The 15,734-nt window shown below is 49.5% G+C and overlaps 3 non-coding genes across 3 annotated transcripts; 2 read left to right on the top strand and 1 right to left on the bottom strand.

The window, feature by feature from the left end:
* Positions 1-8,223: 8,223 nt before the first annotated feature.
* TRNAA-UGC (transfer RNA alanine (anticodon UGC)) lies at positions 8,224-8,295 on the top strand. The gene has a single exon. It is a non-coding gene; the product is annotated as a tRNA-Ala (tRNA).
* A 4,544-nt stretch (positions 8,296-12,839) lies between these two features.
* TRNAQ-UUG (transfer RNA glutamine (anticodon UUG)) lies at positions 12,840-12,911 on the top strand. The gene has a single exon. It is a non-coding gene; the product is annotated as a tRNA-Gln (tRNA).
* A 296-nt stretch (positions 12,912-13,207) lies between these two features.
* Positions 13,208-13,280, bottom strand: TRNAV-CAC (transfer RNA valine (anticodon CAC)). Its single transcript has one exon. It is a non-coding gene; the product is annotated as a tRNA-Val (tRNA).
* Between the last annotated feature and the right edge of the window lie 2,454 nt (positions 13,281-15,734).

The raw sequence follows: 15,734 nt of genomic DNA, 5'->3' as shown, positions 1-15,734 counted from the left end.
TGGGCCAGCCACCCTATTAAATTGCTGCAGGACCCGGGCGTGTGCTGCTCGAACCCCGCGTCCTGAATCAACCCTATCGCAGAGATCCAGTGCTTTGAAATTGGGCCGGGAGCTGGCGCCGTTCTGCCCCGCTCCTCTGCTCCAGAGTCATTTGGCTTGACTCTGAGGATCCGGGGCCTACTGGGGGGAGGGGCACTGTGCGGTGCGGCGTCACCTTCTCCCCACTCCTCGAGGAACCGTTGCGGCCTGTGCGCAGACACCAGCCCCCTGACTGGACCCCGGGCTGCAACCCCAAATGTAGAGCTGTTGCTCCGCCGCCTCTCCCAGGGCGGCGTGCTGCCTATCAGTGCCTCTTGTGGATCCGGAGAGGAGGCTTCCTGTTCTGGGACCGGATTGCGGGACGCTCCCGCTCCTGGCTACTGCGGTGAGTCCCTTCGGGTCCCACCAGACACTCTGCCCATCCGCACTGTAGTGCTGCCGGTGCTGGCACGCGTCGCCTCCCTCCCTGGACTCACGACCGGAACCTGGACCTTCTGTGCCGGGACCCACTGTGGCTGTCGTCACGCTCCGCTGCCCTGCTACCCTGCCAGACGCACAGGGCCCCCGCTCCTAACGCGACCTGGTGGGCCCTGTCGGGGGGGACACAGACTCCTCGGGCGCCGTCATCTATTAACCCGTGCACCACTTAGGTGTTGGCACACGCTGCCCGCTGCTGGCCCTTGGATTGGGACCTCTTCTCTTGGTGTGGATCCTACTGCTCTCCACCGTAGTGCCTGCATGGGGTATTCGCCGTGGTGATACACCTCCCGCTCATTGCGCCACATATATCAGTTGGGACACCACACAGACCATGGTTAGTGGTGCACCAGGCTGGTCCCCCCTACCGCGGCGCGCAGTGACTGGACCCTCTGCTTTACTTGGATATACTGGGATCGAAGACCCCTGCAGTGACTGTCTCCTCGCTGCCTGGCCGTGGGCGTCCTGCTAACCCCTCTGTGGTCCACCACTGCCTTGCTGGGAGCCTTGGCGGACCTCTCCTCCGACACAGGAAGTGGACTCCCCAGTTTGCTCAACCACATCAGTGCCCATAGCTGCTCCTACTTCCACCCCTGTCACGGCACACTGATCTCCGGTTCTTGGCCTTCACCCGTGATCTTCGGGGCGGTCGACACCAGGGGATCCACTCACTGACCACTCAGTGCCCTCATACCACTGCCGGCCAGGGAGAATCCCCCCGGACCTGCGAACTGGCGGGCAGTGGTGACCAGAGACTCCACATCCTATTACAGCACTACTTTCCACTTCAACCCTGTCGTCCTCTGGGCGCCCGAATGCTCTGAATAGCCTGTCCGACCATCCTCTGTGTCCTGCCCTCTGCCTCCCGACCTGCCTCGACACTCCTGCCGCCCGCCCAGGCCTTCGGGCCCACCCTCCGCCTGGTGCCATGACCAAGGGAGCTGGAAAGAAGCAATGCTCAATTAACATTTTCACAAAAACCCCGTTGGGGCCGGTGGGGGAGGTGTCCGGGTAGGAACCATCTAACCCCTCGACCTCGGACCCGGCAGACGCTCAAAAAATGATGGAATACATCCGGGAGGTGTTCACCACGCTCCACAGAGAGCTTGACGACATGAATGGCACTATATCCTCTATCAAGGCTCATATGGAGAGGACCGACGGCCGGGTTGCCGAGATCGAGACACGAGTGAGTACCACCAAGGATAACTTGAGCTCTCTAAGGGCGGAGGTCTCCACACTTTCTGGCCGTGTCGCCGAGGTTGAGAAAAAGAACGAGGACCTCGAATCACGCTGGAGACGTAACAACCTCCGCATTATCGGAGTACCCGAAGATGGCATAAAGGTACCCATGGAGGATTACTTAGAGTGCACTCTACTAAAATTGTTAGACTCCAAAACTCTCCCCATAGTTCGCGATCGAGAGAGCCCACCGTGCCCTCACTGCAAAGCCCAGACCGGGTGCACCACTACGACCCATTATAGGTAGAGTTCTAAACTTCCGTGACCGTGACGCCCTGCTCAGGCCGGCTAGAGCCAAGGGTGAACTCATTCTGGGCGCTGCCAGGATCCATCTATATCCTGATTTCTCGGTGGCAGTCCAACGTGAACGCAAAACCTTCCTGGCAGTAAAGAGGAGGCTTCGAGACCTGCAGGTCAAATACTCCATGTTATACCCCGCTAAATTGAGCATTGAACATTCCAACCAGGTCTACTTCTTCACAATCCCTGAGGAGGCCTCCAGATTTATCGATGAACATTTCCCCGGCTGACCCCCTTTTGAAACACACATTGTCAATGTTATGTTTATTGGCTGATTGTTCATGATTTGGGACTCCGACTTGGTACAGAAATGTCTACCCGGTGGATGAGCGTGAGAAGGGGCTGTCTTCCGCCTACTCGAGTTTTTCGGTCTATGACATGTATGTTCTGGTCCTTAGGGCTGGCCTCATAATCCCATGGGAGACTCTCGTAGTTATCACTGAACGCCTCTCTGGTTCAATTTCTCTCCGCAGCGCTCATCCACTGTTGCTAGTTTACTCTATTAGTTGCTGTTAAATTCAGTCACCTTCCTGGTCTAGTTGATTGATTAGGGGGCTACTTCCCCCATACGTGAGAAAATTGTTTCTATATTTTGCGATCATGCCCTTTCCACCCAGGTGGAGTCCTACCCGGGTGGCACAAGATGTCATCACTAGGCACCATGCTTATCCTTAAATTGCCTTCCGGTCCGGAGCACCGCCGCCAGGCCAGCTCACAGGCCCCCCGGCGTTGATGCCATTGGTTTGGATTTGGTTGTTTGGGCATGGGGTTGTCATTCCTCTGTTTGTTTGGGGGCGGGACGTCGGAGGGGGTGGGCGTTGTTGGGTTTTATGTTAAAAAAGGCTTGGTATCCACAGGGGAGGTAGAGTATGGGGCAATATTGTTCAGTTATTATTGCAAGGCTGATCAAATGGTGCACCGATCATGGGGAGCACCACCCCGTTAATCCGTCACTTCTAATGACCACCTCTGGACTGTCAACTGAGGATAACTTGACATTCATGAGTTGGAATGTGCGGGGGCTGGGAAACTATAAGAAGATGAAACAACTACAGCTTCAGGCCAAACGCCATTGGGTCAAAATACTGTTTTTACAAGAAACGCACGCCTACACCGAGTATTGTGAAAGATTTGCCAAAATGTGGGGCCCTCAGAGGTACTTTACTAATTATTCTACCCAAAGCCGGGGAGTTATGACTCTAATTCACAGGAGCCTTAAATGTAACCCCATATCTACACAGATCGACCCCCTGGGCAGATATGTGTTAGTCCATGGTAGTCTGCAGAATAAGGAGGTGGTCCTATTAAACATCTATGGATCCAATATCGACGACCTGGAGTTCTATTCACATCTCACGTCTCTCCTTGACAGCTTCCTGCTAACAATAATCCTCTGGGGAGGTGATTTTAATACGATATTTGACGTAGACCTTGACAGATACGGCTCCAGACCTCGCCGACTTTCCAAAGCAGCCTACACTACACTGTCATCTCTCCCCAGTCTTTCCCTGGTGGACGCATGGAGGCTTCTCTATCCCGACTCCCGCTCCTACTCCTTCTACTCTTCGGTGCATGACTCATATTCCTGAATCGATAGATGGCTAGTGTGTGACATACTTATAAGGAACATATCTCACCTATCGATCCTTCCCAGAACCCTCTCTGTTCATTCACCGGTGACTATTACCCTTTGTTGGGGCCCGGATCGTGACCGCAGCAGACACTGGATAATGAAACCTCACTCTCTCCTCGACCCCGTCTTCAGCTCAGAGCTGGAGACCGCCATTGAGGAGTTCTTCGAAATTAACACCAACACAGTGTCCTCACAGGCCACCCTCTGGGAATCTTTCAAAGCTTATATAAGAGGTATTGCCCTGTCTAAGGAGAACAGCATCCTTAAAACAATTCACAGAAATATTGCTGAAAGCAAAGCCATGCTGTCCGCACTGGAAGCTCAATGCTCGCTACACCAAACTCCGGAACTCCTGGCATCAATCGGTACGGAACTTGACACATTCCGTTTTCTTGCGGACCGCGAACTGAGGTTCCTGGACAGCCCGGGACTTGCGAGGAAATACGGCGAGTGTCAACGCCCAGGCCATCTTCTGGCCAGGCTTCTCCACCGAGAATTTGGTGCCCCTCCCATCCCTGGAGTGGAGAGACCCGATGGTACCCTAGCCACGTCCCTGCAAGATATTAACTCTGAATTCCTCTCTTTCTACGAATCCCTATATGCCAATGCAGACAATGTCCCGACAGGGGAGATCTAGTCTTCCCTAGATAAGCTTCCCCTCTCGATCCTCTCCCCTGAGACCATTGGATGTCTCGAGAATCCATTCACCACCGGGGAATTCTTGGATGCCATAGACTCACTCTCATCAGGGAAATCCCCAGGCTCAGATGGCATTCCCGTTGAATTCTATTAACACTTCAAATCACTCCTACTCCCTCGCCTAATGGCCCTCTGGGAGGAATCAGTGGAGGTAGGTCTGTTTCCCCCTTCGCTCTGTGAAGCCACAATAACCGTTTTGCTGAAGCCCGGTAAACCCCCCACTCAATGCTGCTCTTATAGTCCACTCTCGCTTATCAACGGGTACGCCAAATTACTAGCCCTACGCCTTGCCCCCTACATGCCGCATATCATTCACCCCGATCAAGCGGGATTTATTCCGGGACGCTCCACCTCTCTGAACCTGAGGCGTCTCTTCAACATTATAAGCAGGATTAACCCAAATCTGCATGCAGTAGCAGTGGCACTCGATATGCAAAAAGCCTTCGATTCTGTCTCGTGGGAGAATCTCTGGCGGGTTCTTAAAAAATGCAAATTCTGCCCCGCTTCCTTTCCTGGGTCGGGCTGCTGTACTCCAACCCAGTGGCCAGGGTTCGTACTGAGGACCGATGCTCCCCCCTTTTCCAAATAACTAGGGGCACTAGGCAGGGCTGTCCCTTCTCTCCTCTGGTCTTTGCCATAGAGATGGAACCTTTAGCGGACATAGTATCCCTGTATGCTGATGATGCCCTTCTCTTCATCCGTTCCCCCGACACCAATTTGGCTCCGATATTGGAAGATATCCTTTTTGGACAAGTTTCTGGCCTCAAAGTAAATTGCTCTAAATCTACCCTTTTGCCGCTCACTGCCTGCACACGCCCCCCTCCTGATACCCAGCGATTCACATGGGCCCAGTCAAGCTTTACCTACCTGGGCATAGTAGTGTCTCGCCGATTCGAACAGGTTTTTGAAGAGAACTACCAAAAATACCTCACTAGCCTTACGACAAAAGTCGCTGGAGTAGGCTCCCGATCTCACTTGCCGGCAGGATAGGGATACTAAAAATGGTAGTATTACCCCAGCTTCTGTACAGGTTCGCCAATATCCCCCAGTGGCCGAGCGGCTGGTTCTTCCGGGTGCTGACTCGTACCCTTAATACCTTTCTTTGGCACTCAGACATGGTCCGGCTTAAACTCAAGACCTTGACCATCCCGATGGAGGTTGGCGGCTTCGGTGCTCCTGACTTCCTTAAGTACTGGCTGGTGTCCCAACTCCAATACACTTCACACTTGTTTAAAACATTGGAACCCCCACCTCATGTCAGACTCGAAAAGCTATCGATCAGCGATCGTGATATTTGCTCCCTGGTTATCACGCCCATGCCGAGGGTATTAGACTCACTTGACCCGGCGGCCTCTACTTCTCTGGCCCTATCTAAAACATGGTAATTACTAGGCATCGCCCACCCCTTTCATGGTAACTTTCCACTTTGGAACTTCCTCCCGGAGGTCCCACATGTACCTCCCGTCATCGTTCGCCGGTGGGCAGAGCCTGGATATGAACAACTATGGGACTTCTTCGAACAGGGTAACTTCATAGAGTGGCCAGATCTTCCACTGTCCTTGAAGCGGAGACCATCCGCTTGGCTTCAGTAGTCACCCCTCCGGAAAATCCTTAAACACAAATACCCCAGTTTCCCAGTGCTGCCACCTGATGAACCTGCAGTTACGGAGCTTACCTCTCCCACCCCCATGAGGGGCAAAGTTTCCAGACTCTACACCCTGGTACAGGCTAGATCGGCCCCTACATTTACCAAGTTAAGACATACCTGGGGGGATGACCTTGGTCTCGAAATCACAGATGAACGATGGGCCCGAATGTGTGCATGTATTCATCAGGTATCCTTTAACTCCCGCTTTAAATTGATCCAATTCAAGGTGCACCACAGATACCACTACACCCCGAGCAGACTACACCACATTTCAAATGACTTGTCCCCAAGGTGCCCCAGGTGTGGCTGCGACAACGCTGGCTATATCCACATGATTTGGTCCTGCCCCCGTCTCACTCAATTTTGGAGCGCAGTATGTGCTACTATGTCAGCTATCCTCGATCACCCTATTACCCTATCCCCAATGAGTTGTCTTTTCCATGACTTTTCTGAGCTCCGCTGAGATTCCAAAAACCTGGCTGGACTTTGCATGCCACTTGCTGTACGCTCTATTTTACTCTGCTGGCTTCGGCCTACCACACCCACCCATGCACAGTGGCTCAGGGCGGTCACATGGGCATCGGACACCGAAGAATCCTGGGCTATACAACAGCCAACCCACTAAAGACCCAGAGATGTTTGGTCAAGGTTTCGTTCATACATGGCTCCCATTGATTCTGCCTCGGACTCTACATCTCCAGTCCTCTCCCCCTGCTATTCCCGCACAACCTCCGGAATTGTTCACTCACTGCCCCCACACCCACCTTGGATGTCTGCCACATGTGCACAAACTGGTTTTGAATTTGCTTTATATGTTTGTATTACCTGCATTGCTCTGATTATACTTGTCCTGTATGTAGCTCACCTGTTCCTGTGCTGCCAAGCTAAATAAATAAAAGTAAAAAAATAAATAAAAAAAAGATAACTTGGTGGATGGGACAGAGAGGAAGAGGATGTGGGCAGCGGCAGACCCTAGACGGGCCTGCCACCTCCCCTCACTCACCTAAGTGTGCCAGCACTGAGAGGCAGACACTGTTGCCACCTAGATCCTTTATTACTTTGGGCTATTAGGTGGCACCCACCTATATGCTGAAACTATTGCATTAGAGTCCAGATCGGGGAAAAAGGCATCTGAGGAGGGAACCAAAGCTTGTAAGTGTTGTTTAGTTATTTGCCCACCCATTGACTGCCATGGCCATGTGGCCATTCCCACCCAGTCCTGCCCCTCCAGACCCAAAACTCCTAATTATGGGAACTCTTTGAGTTAACTTTAATCAAGACTTACCATCTAGCTTTGCACTCGAAATGTCTGCCAGTGTTTTTTCAAAGCAGTCTTCTGAGGGCTAATGTCTTAATTGCAGGAGTAAAGTGCCACCGGTGTAATTAAAATGTCGTAACCAAGTCTACATTCACAAGCACCATGCGTGTCCTTCACTGAAGTCTTGATAAAAACATGCATTGACAAAGCCTACTGTGATGGCTTGTGTTTTAAGATTTAAGTATTAGACGTTTGCCGGCACTATTATTAGATACCCAGGTACACACACCATTTTGCTGCTGGTACCATCAGTGGCCAGTTAATACCACTAGGGTGGTGCCTGGCAAGTGCCTTTCCCAGGCCTAGATAAAAGTCCAAACTGTTGGCATTGCCAGTGCTTGTTTAAAAGCAGCAGCACATGGTGCCAAGCAGTCACGTGGTGGTGCTTTGCTATTGGATCGGCCCTCTGTGGCACAACACCAGTGACACATATTCCTGCTAGTGAAGCCAGCTGTAATCCCTGAAAATCGATATTCTGCGGACAGAGATAAAACAGAAGAAAGATTGTGGGAAGTTCGCTCTATACCAGGTGATGAGAATGTGGTGGCAAACGAAAGCCTGACACATTCCTTCTGATTTCTGTGGCGAGGCGAAAGAGGAAACATCCCAAAGTAGAACAGAGATAGAGAATGAAAACAGTTCCCACATACAAAAAACTCCGTGCCGACTCTAACATTAGTGGAACGTTATCGTAAAGGGATGTAGCACAGCCACCAGCAGTCCCTATAGCAGAAACAATCTCGGTCCTGCATCGATTATCACTTTCGATTTCACTGCCGAACCTTTTCTACAAACTAGATTTCATTTGCAGAATTACTGGGCCGAGGGTCGGACGGCACAGATATTACGATGGTGTGTTTTAGGTGAGGGGATGTAGCTCAGTGGTAGAGCGCATGCTTTGCATGTATGAGGCCCCGGGTTCAATCCCCGGCATCTCCAGGTGCATATATTTTTTGGGGTACGCATGAACGCCAACATTTAAAGGATATACTGTTACATCCTCTTTGGGTTTCTGGTAAAGAGGACTATAATTTTATGTCGCATCTCACTACATTGAACATATTCCGTCGCTCACGTTTCAAGACTATCCTTCTTGTGACTAGTTCACATTACCAGACTGGGGCCCTGTCTAGACAACAAACAGCCGGAGCTGCCTCAGCAATACCGCGAATGGGGTTCACAGTAAACAAAACCCCTGGAGAGATGGTGACTGACAAATATAGATAGCATAGAACAAAGTGATCATGGGAAGCAGCAGCAGCAGGCAGGATTGGGCAGGCAAACATTCCACGTGACTTCTCTGAAGTGCCTCGAAGGAGTTCTTTAAAAGGGAAAAATAGAATTCATTAAATGTTTTCTTTAAAAATAGCTGTAAATTATCATAACCTATTCGTTGATGTGTTTTTTTTAAACTTTGTTTCAACGCTCTTAACATGTACATAGTCAAAGTAAAACTGTGCACTTGATTCGCCGCCGTCTGCAAGCAGTAGTACATTCATTTCAGCATACGGCAATACATAACGCCTCACTGTGGCAGTGCACAAGGATCTTATAGCATAGCACAGGCATGTTTTATTGCATGTATGTATTGTGTTTTGTATGGCACAAACCTTGCTGGGGCATAACAGAAAATTTTACATTCGGGGTGACGAAATGACTATTGCTCTGTAGGAGCACAGGGGTGAGTAGTGTCCAAAACACCTACTCAGCCCCAGACTGCTACTAAACCAGCAATGAGCGCAGTCATAAAGGGGAAGCCGACACACCCGACAGGTATACCCCCTATGCCTCTTTTGGTAACTGTGGCAAAGGGCAGTCTAAATTCTTTCTGAGGCGTTTGAGCTGTTACATTTGCACACAAACACCAATAGTATGGTGGTACCAACATGAATAAATGCCCAACCAAGGTTCTACAAAAACAGGAACTTTAGGAAATACGTACAGTGCATACAACAAATTAAAAACAATAAAGACCCACCTCTCTAAAGGAAACGGAGAGAATACACACTATGGGAATAAAGGGGCATTCAGTGTGAAGACAGGGGTGCTGGCCAATGATTTTAGCAGCACATTTCAATGTTCAAGGATATGTCTTTTAAATGGCTAAGAAAGGTGGCTTAAAAGTTACTGAGGTGCCGAGGCAGACAAGGGGGACAAAGATTCTTCAAATGCGCATGTCTATTGTGATTGGGGCTCAGCAGCATCGAGTCAGGCTTATTGGAGCTCTTTCTGGATCGAGTCAGTGTCAAGCCGTTTCAATTGGTGGTCCCACGAGATCATGGGCGCTGAGACAGGTTGAGTCCGCTCGAAGTGCTCAAATGGTACAGTGCAGACTTTTCAAAAATGATTGGCTAGATTGCGCAAGCTGGTCACCCCAAATGTGCCCTTGGGTGGGTTAGATAGTAGAGCTTGCCTCTGCCCTGAAGCCTTCTGTCTTCAGCTCTATGGCAGAGAACTTTGGTATAAACTAACCATTCCCAACACATTTCCAATGAATCCTTCCTCTCCTTCTTCTGAGAATCCAAAGATGAATCAACTGAGGACCACATTTCCTGCCTTTATAAAGGCAACATTCTACAGCAGATTGGCCCAAAACAAGAATGTAGTCAGTGTCCAATCCAGGCTGCTATGACATGTGTACCTTGTCTTCCAATGTCATATATAGAGTGCCTGTGTCTGCAGAGAGTGGGGAGAGGGAAGGATGCGTAGGGAGGCCTGACAGAATCCAAAACAGTAAAACCCCTCTCTTGACCTAAGCCTGATCTCGTGGTACTCTAACTGCACCCACTATCCATGTCTGCATGCTTCAAAATGACTCTGGTGATCGACACCCTAATGTGACAGTGGCTTTGTCATATCAGGGCTGCCGGTGAAACACTCTTTCGCAGGGGACCTCCCGGTAGAGAGTTCCAGTACGCTGATGGGAGGTGTTAACATCTTCAGAGGCATAATAAGAAGAGCTTCCTGGGACAAGGTCCCACATGGATTGCCGGGTGGAGGTCAGAGAGCCGCTACTGGGTGAAGAGTGACCCCCAGAGACAATAATAACCCATCTGGGGGGGAACGATGTGGCACAGCTGGGAAGAAGGCAGCTGCTTAAGGAAATGTGCGCCACGTTCTGGGCATTGAGCGAGGAAGGGGGCGCTTGTGGACTCATATGGCCAGAATCGTGCCCAGATAAATATGGAGGGGTGCAAATTCACACATGGCTGTGGAGAAGTGCCAGAAAAAATGGAATATGGACATGACAAAGTTTTGCAGGGGAGCATGTTTCTCAATGTTTAGGGATGGCCTAATAAATTGGGGTGTACCAGGATACTACGATAAAGATGGGGTTGACCTATCTCAGGTGGGCTCAGACATATTATTGAATTTTAACGACGGATTGAGAGAGCATGGTTTTATTAAAAGAAAAAAAGAAGAAGCAAAGAGGAGGAGGATGGGGGCAGCGAAGGGGCGACAACCCCTTCTGGCCGTTGCGGCCAGTCAAAAGTAGTACAATGTTGAAAAGAGAGCTGATGGCATTAGAATGAGCTGGGTGCTGGAGGACAGAAGTGTTGAAGCACGTACGCTACTGATCGTCTGTGTGGACTTGCATGTTGAATATTAATATTTTGTAAATAATTATGCCTGGGCTTAATTTGTTATGGGCTTCAGGCGAGGATAAATGCCAGGCCAACAGCAGGTTAAAGCTCGGGATGAGGGCATAGCAGCACCCGACGTCATATGTTAGAGAGATGGCACACCCACCCTGAAAGGGGGGCATGAGGGCACCAGGCAATAACATAGTGGAGGGCCAAGGCCCCTCCAACTCCAATTCACAGGGCGGCAAACACAAGGGTCACAAAGCAAAGGTAACCCAGGTGGAGAAAGGCAGCAGGACAGGAAGGGGTGGCTGTCCCGAGGGAGAGGGACTCACGATTGGAAGGGCAAGGTCTTCTTCACACCTTCCAGGTGACTTCAGAGACCCGGGGGCCATTTTGTTTATGTCTTGTCAGCGATGGATGTCACACCAACGATCGAGCAGAGAAACATCCTCTTTACAGAGGAAATGACCATGAGCAATTAGCCCCGTGTTTAGCCTAACACGGCAGATGGACACATAGGGCTGGAAAAAGAGCAGCCCCCGTTTGCAGTTTCCAGCCCCGGCTGGTGAAAAGAATTAGATAATGTCACTCCCCACAGCCCAAAACCAGAGATACACAATTCGTCCTGAGCGGGAGGTTCAGGAAGGTTGCAGGAGTGAGACCTGGATTTTGGAAACAGTTAAATATTTTCAGCTGCCAGTCCCCAGCCCTGGCCTGCAGGCCCACACCATGTGATCACGGTCCGGCAGGTCTCGCTGGTCTGGGCCTCCTGCATCAGCATGGTGCCCTGGGTCCGCCCAGGCCACCCTCCACCCAGGATGCTCCCGGCATCCACAGTGCCCCCGGCACCTCAAGCCCATGTCCCCATGGGCCATCATGGTCCCGGCCTGCAACAATAGTAAGTTCGGGTGATCCTGGCAAACTACCAAGGTGCTGGCTCCCCCAGCACGTGAGAGGCCGGCAGTGTGTCCACCTGCGGCCCCCCAACAGTTAAGTACATTCCAAATATGTAAATGTCACACATACATAGACTGAAAACTTGGCAGCTGGGCAAGGGGGTGGGGGTGTCCCAAGAATGCTGAATCTCTACTGGAACAAGATGTGGGGCTTTAAGGAGGCTCAGCAGGCATGGTTCAAAGGGAGGCTGGCTCTTTACTGAAACATATGGGGTACGTGCCTGGGATCTTCACTCCGTTTTGAACCAAGCAATGGGTTCTAGTGAGATTGCCTTTGTGCTAGACCAATGGGTGGGCACTGGGGCAGCCTGGTGTACTCGGCAGAAGAGCCAACAACCCAGTCCACCCCAGCAAGAGTCTTTTCAACTATTCCTTACATTATTCCTATTTCATTGTAGTAAGGCCAACACATCATACTGTTGTGTATAATCCACACTCATACAATCATATCAATCTTTCACAAGCTGTAAAATTCGAAATGTTCAGAGACTGTGCTAGATACTAAATTGCCTAATCTCACTTGGAGATATGGTAATTGAGGAGAAAACCCAAGAGTCTTTTCTGAACAGAGCCCAATGCAACAGCCATTTCAAGTCATTTTCCAGAATGGCATCATGACGGCAATGGGGAATTAACATAATTTTCCAGGCCTGTATTCTATGAGTGGTCCAAAGGCAAGAAAGAGTCATGAAATCCCATGCAGGTGAGATGGTAAGGTGCATATGTTAAGGGGTTTCAACCTCTGCTCAGTGCTCCCTGAGGTACTCATTCTCCGTGACAAGCTCTTTACAAAGACATAAGTATAATACAAAGTCCCAATGATTAAGAATTACTGATATCGGGAAAGGGTGCATTAGGCTATCATAAATCTCGTAGTACTGCAGATTTCAGGGCACCTGTGCTTAGCTAAAAATTAGGGGTACCGTGGCACTAAGTGTATGGTTCCATGGTGTAATGGTTAGCACTCTGGACTTTGAATCCAGCGATCCGAGTTCAAATCTCGGTGGAACCTCACATTTTTCACTGAAATGAGACGCTTTTCGGAATCTCAATTTTATTTCCCTTTATTTCATTCATTCCCGCTCCTAGTATTTACAATTCGAATACATCATGAACGAAAGTCGGTCTTAGTTTCGTCTGACTTTATTTTGTTCCGTGTTCTTTACATACTATCACTATAAAAAATGTAATCTGTATTAATTTTGCTACTAAATAGTTTTTAAAATAGTGTTCGTTCATATCACGTTGTGCATATGGACTTCACTATGGAAGATGAAAAGTGAGGATTAAAGAGGCTTTCGCTAAAAGTGTTTCCGCCCGGTTTCGAACCGGGGACCTTTCGCGTGTGAGGCGAACGTGATAACCACTACACTACGGAAACGGAACTGTACGTGTGCTTTTCTTTCCCATTATTATGATAGCGCATGGAAGGGGGTGCTGAAGCACGGCATATCAACACAGTAACATTTTAGCCAGCTGGCTCCTTCCATGCCAGTGAAGTCAGACAGATCATTGTACACTGGATTAAACTTGCGACCAAGATCCCGTTAATATATATGTCTTACTCCATGGACACTCCCCATCTTTTGAAGTTTTAAAGGAATGTATTGTTTCATTTTGAGTGCCCCAAATCAATCCAAAATCCTTTGTAAACGTGGATCTGTCTCCAGTGCTGCATCAACCACCTGTGCCCGCACCTGGCACAGGTGAGTGTCCCTGTATTAGATCACTACCACCACCTATGCACCTCATACCATGCGCCACACACCTGAACGATTTATCAGCAACAGAAGAGATATTGTTTTCCCTGGAAAATGCAATGCCCAGAGAGCCACATGAATTTGAATCACACACCCAAAGAGGACGACACATAGGGGGCCCAGTATGACACAGGGGGCGCAGGATGGCGGCTATAGCACAGCAGTGCACGTGCCAGAGGAAGACAGAGAGAAGCACGTGGATGCGGTGCTTTAAAGACATGCATCCTGTTTGAGCTTCCAGCATCACATAGACTCAATAGACAGCTGTGTGACTGTCTCCCAGGTGTCCTCTGCCATGTGTTGGTTTGGGGCTCTGCCGATGCAATTACCACAGAGCAGCCAGAAGGCACCCCAGTAACTCAGCAGCCCAGGAACGCCATTGGTTGAATGTCATCACTTGTCTCAGAGAAAATGAATATCGTTAGAGGGCTTGAGCATGCGTGTGTGAAGTGTATTTCTGGTTGTGCATATTGTGACCAACCCTACAGATGTATCAACCTGTGACCGATAATGGCATTTTAACGAGTTGGTTGCAAGAGGGTGCCTGGGCAGTATGGCTGTGTGCTGGCCACAGCAGGCCTGAGCAATCTTATGCAAGGGAATTGTCTTTATTATTGTTATTTAGTATTGTGAACACTTTTCCCGCCCAAAAGGAACCAGAGGGCAATTTCCAGAGAAATAGAGAACTGCAACATACACGTACTAAATAATCACAAATACAGTAATTTCTTAATAAATCCAAAACATCCAATTGCAATTCAAGCTGCAGGAGCACTCCTCAAAAAGTCTTTTAAAACATGGTGGACGAGAATTCAGAGTGCACGGTAACAGTGCACAGCACAGGTTCAGATGCGTTCCACACTGCACAAGCCCCCTTAGAAAAGGAAAGGATCCACTTTTTAATGTTTGTTTTTAATAGAGAATCAACGTTTTTCTTCTAGATGACCTGATTACATATAATATGAATTAATCCAAATAGACAGAAACACTGGGCTGAACAGTTGTAAAGTTTTTAAAACAATATAGAGCTTTATTTATCATGTTGCTTGCCCCCCATTGTGACGCAGTGACCAGGAGAAATTTGACCTAACATCCTTAATGCATATACAAGCAGGGCTTCAGTATGTTAGACCGCCTTAGGGGTGCCAGATTTGACTTTGCGTGGAAATACAGAAGATAATTCATACAGTCCACTCTTAATCACACCAGTCCCTGAACTACTGTCCTAAAACCATCTTTAGGCAAAGAGGTGACATACATTTCAGTAGCTGTAGATTTTGTTCATCAGATTAGATAGTGAATACAACATGCTTTGCAAGGGACAGTCTGGGAACACAAAGAAGCCCAGGACTTAACTGTAGAATATATTGGCGCAGAAACAATATGTAAAGTGAACTCTCCCAGGCAGAGCTAAGGGATAGAACAAGAACTGAGTCTTGGAAGGGCTGCGTTTGTCCTCTTCCAGTCTCTAATGTTCTGGGAGGGTTGTTTGAGCTGCCGGATGCTCTCCTCGGTTGACACCATTAGATAAATATGGGCATCTTGCACACACTGCTTCATGAAGAATCCCAGCTGGTCAACCATCATCACCAGTGGCTCCATACATAGAGTTTTACTAACGGCTGACTCCTAGGAAACCTAAGCTGGTGTAGGGCTAGAGGAGAGCTGTTACTCCGCACCCTGACCAGTTCAGACAGCTTTGGCCATAAAGAAGATTAACCAGTCCCTCAAGCTCTTTCACTTCCAATACGGGCAGGAGTATGTCAGTCCAAAAGACATTGGGCCTCATTATGAGTTGGCCGGTAACCCGCCTGAGCCACCGGCCGGCTACCAGCAAACTCACCTTACCATTACCGGTGCCTGAAATCCGTGTGTTACCGGGATATTACGGGTGCCAGCAACGGTGGTAAGTTCCCATTCTCGGGAGTCCCATAGGGGCCCCCCAGTTCAGCATGGTGCCCTGGGTCCACCCAGGCCACCCTCCATCCAGGATGCTCCCGGCATCCACAGTGCGCCCAGGCCCATGTCCCCATGGGCCATTGGGATCCTGTCCTGCAACAACAGAAAGTCTGGGT

This window comes from Ambystoma mexicanum (genome assembly GCF_040938575.1).
Source record: "Ambystoma mexicanum isolate Mex_15411 chromosome 12 unlocalized genomic scaffold, UKY_AmexF1_1 Mex_chr12_unloc.2, whole genome shotgun sequence".
Taxonomy (NCBI): domain Eukaryota; kingdom Metazoa; phylum Chordata; class Amphibia; order Caudata; family Ambystomatidae; genus Ambystoma; species Ambystoma mexicanum.
This window is presented reverse-complemented; position numbering and strand designations above follow the sequence as displayed.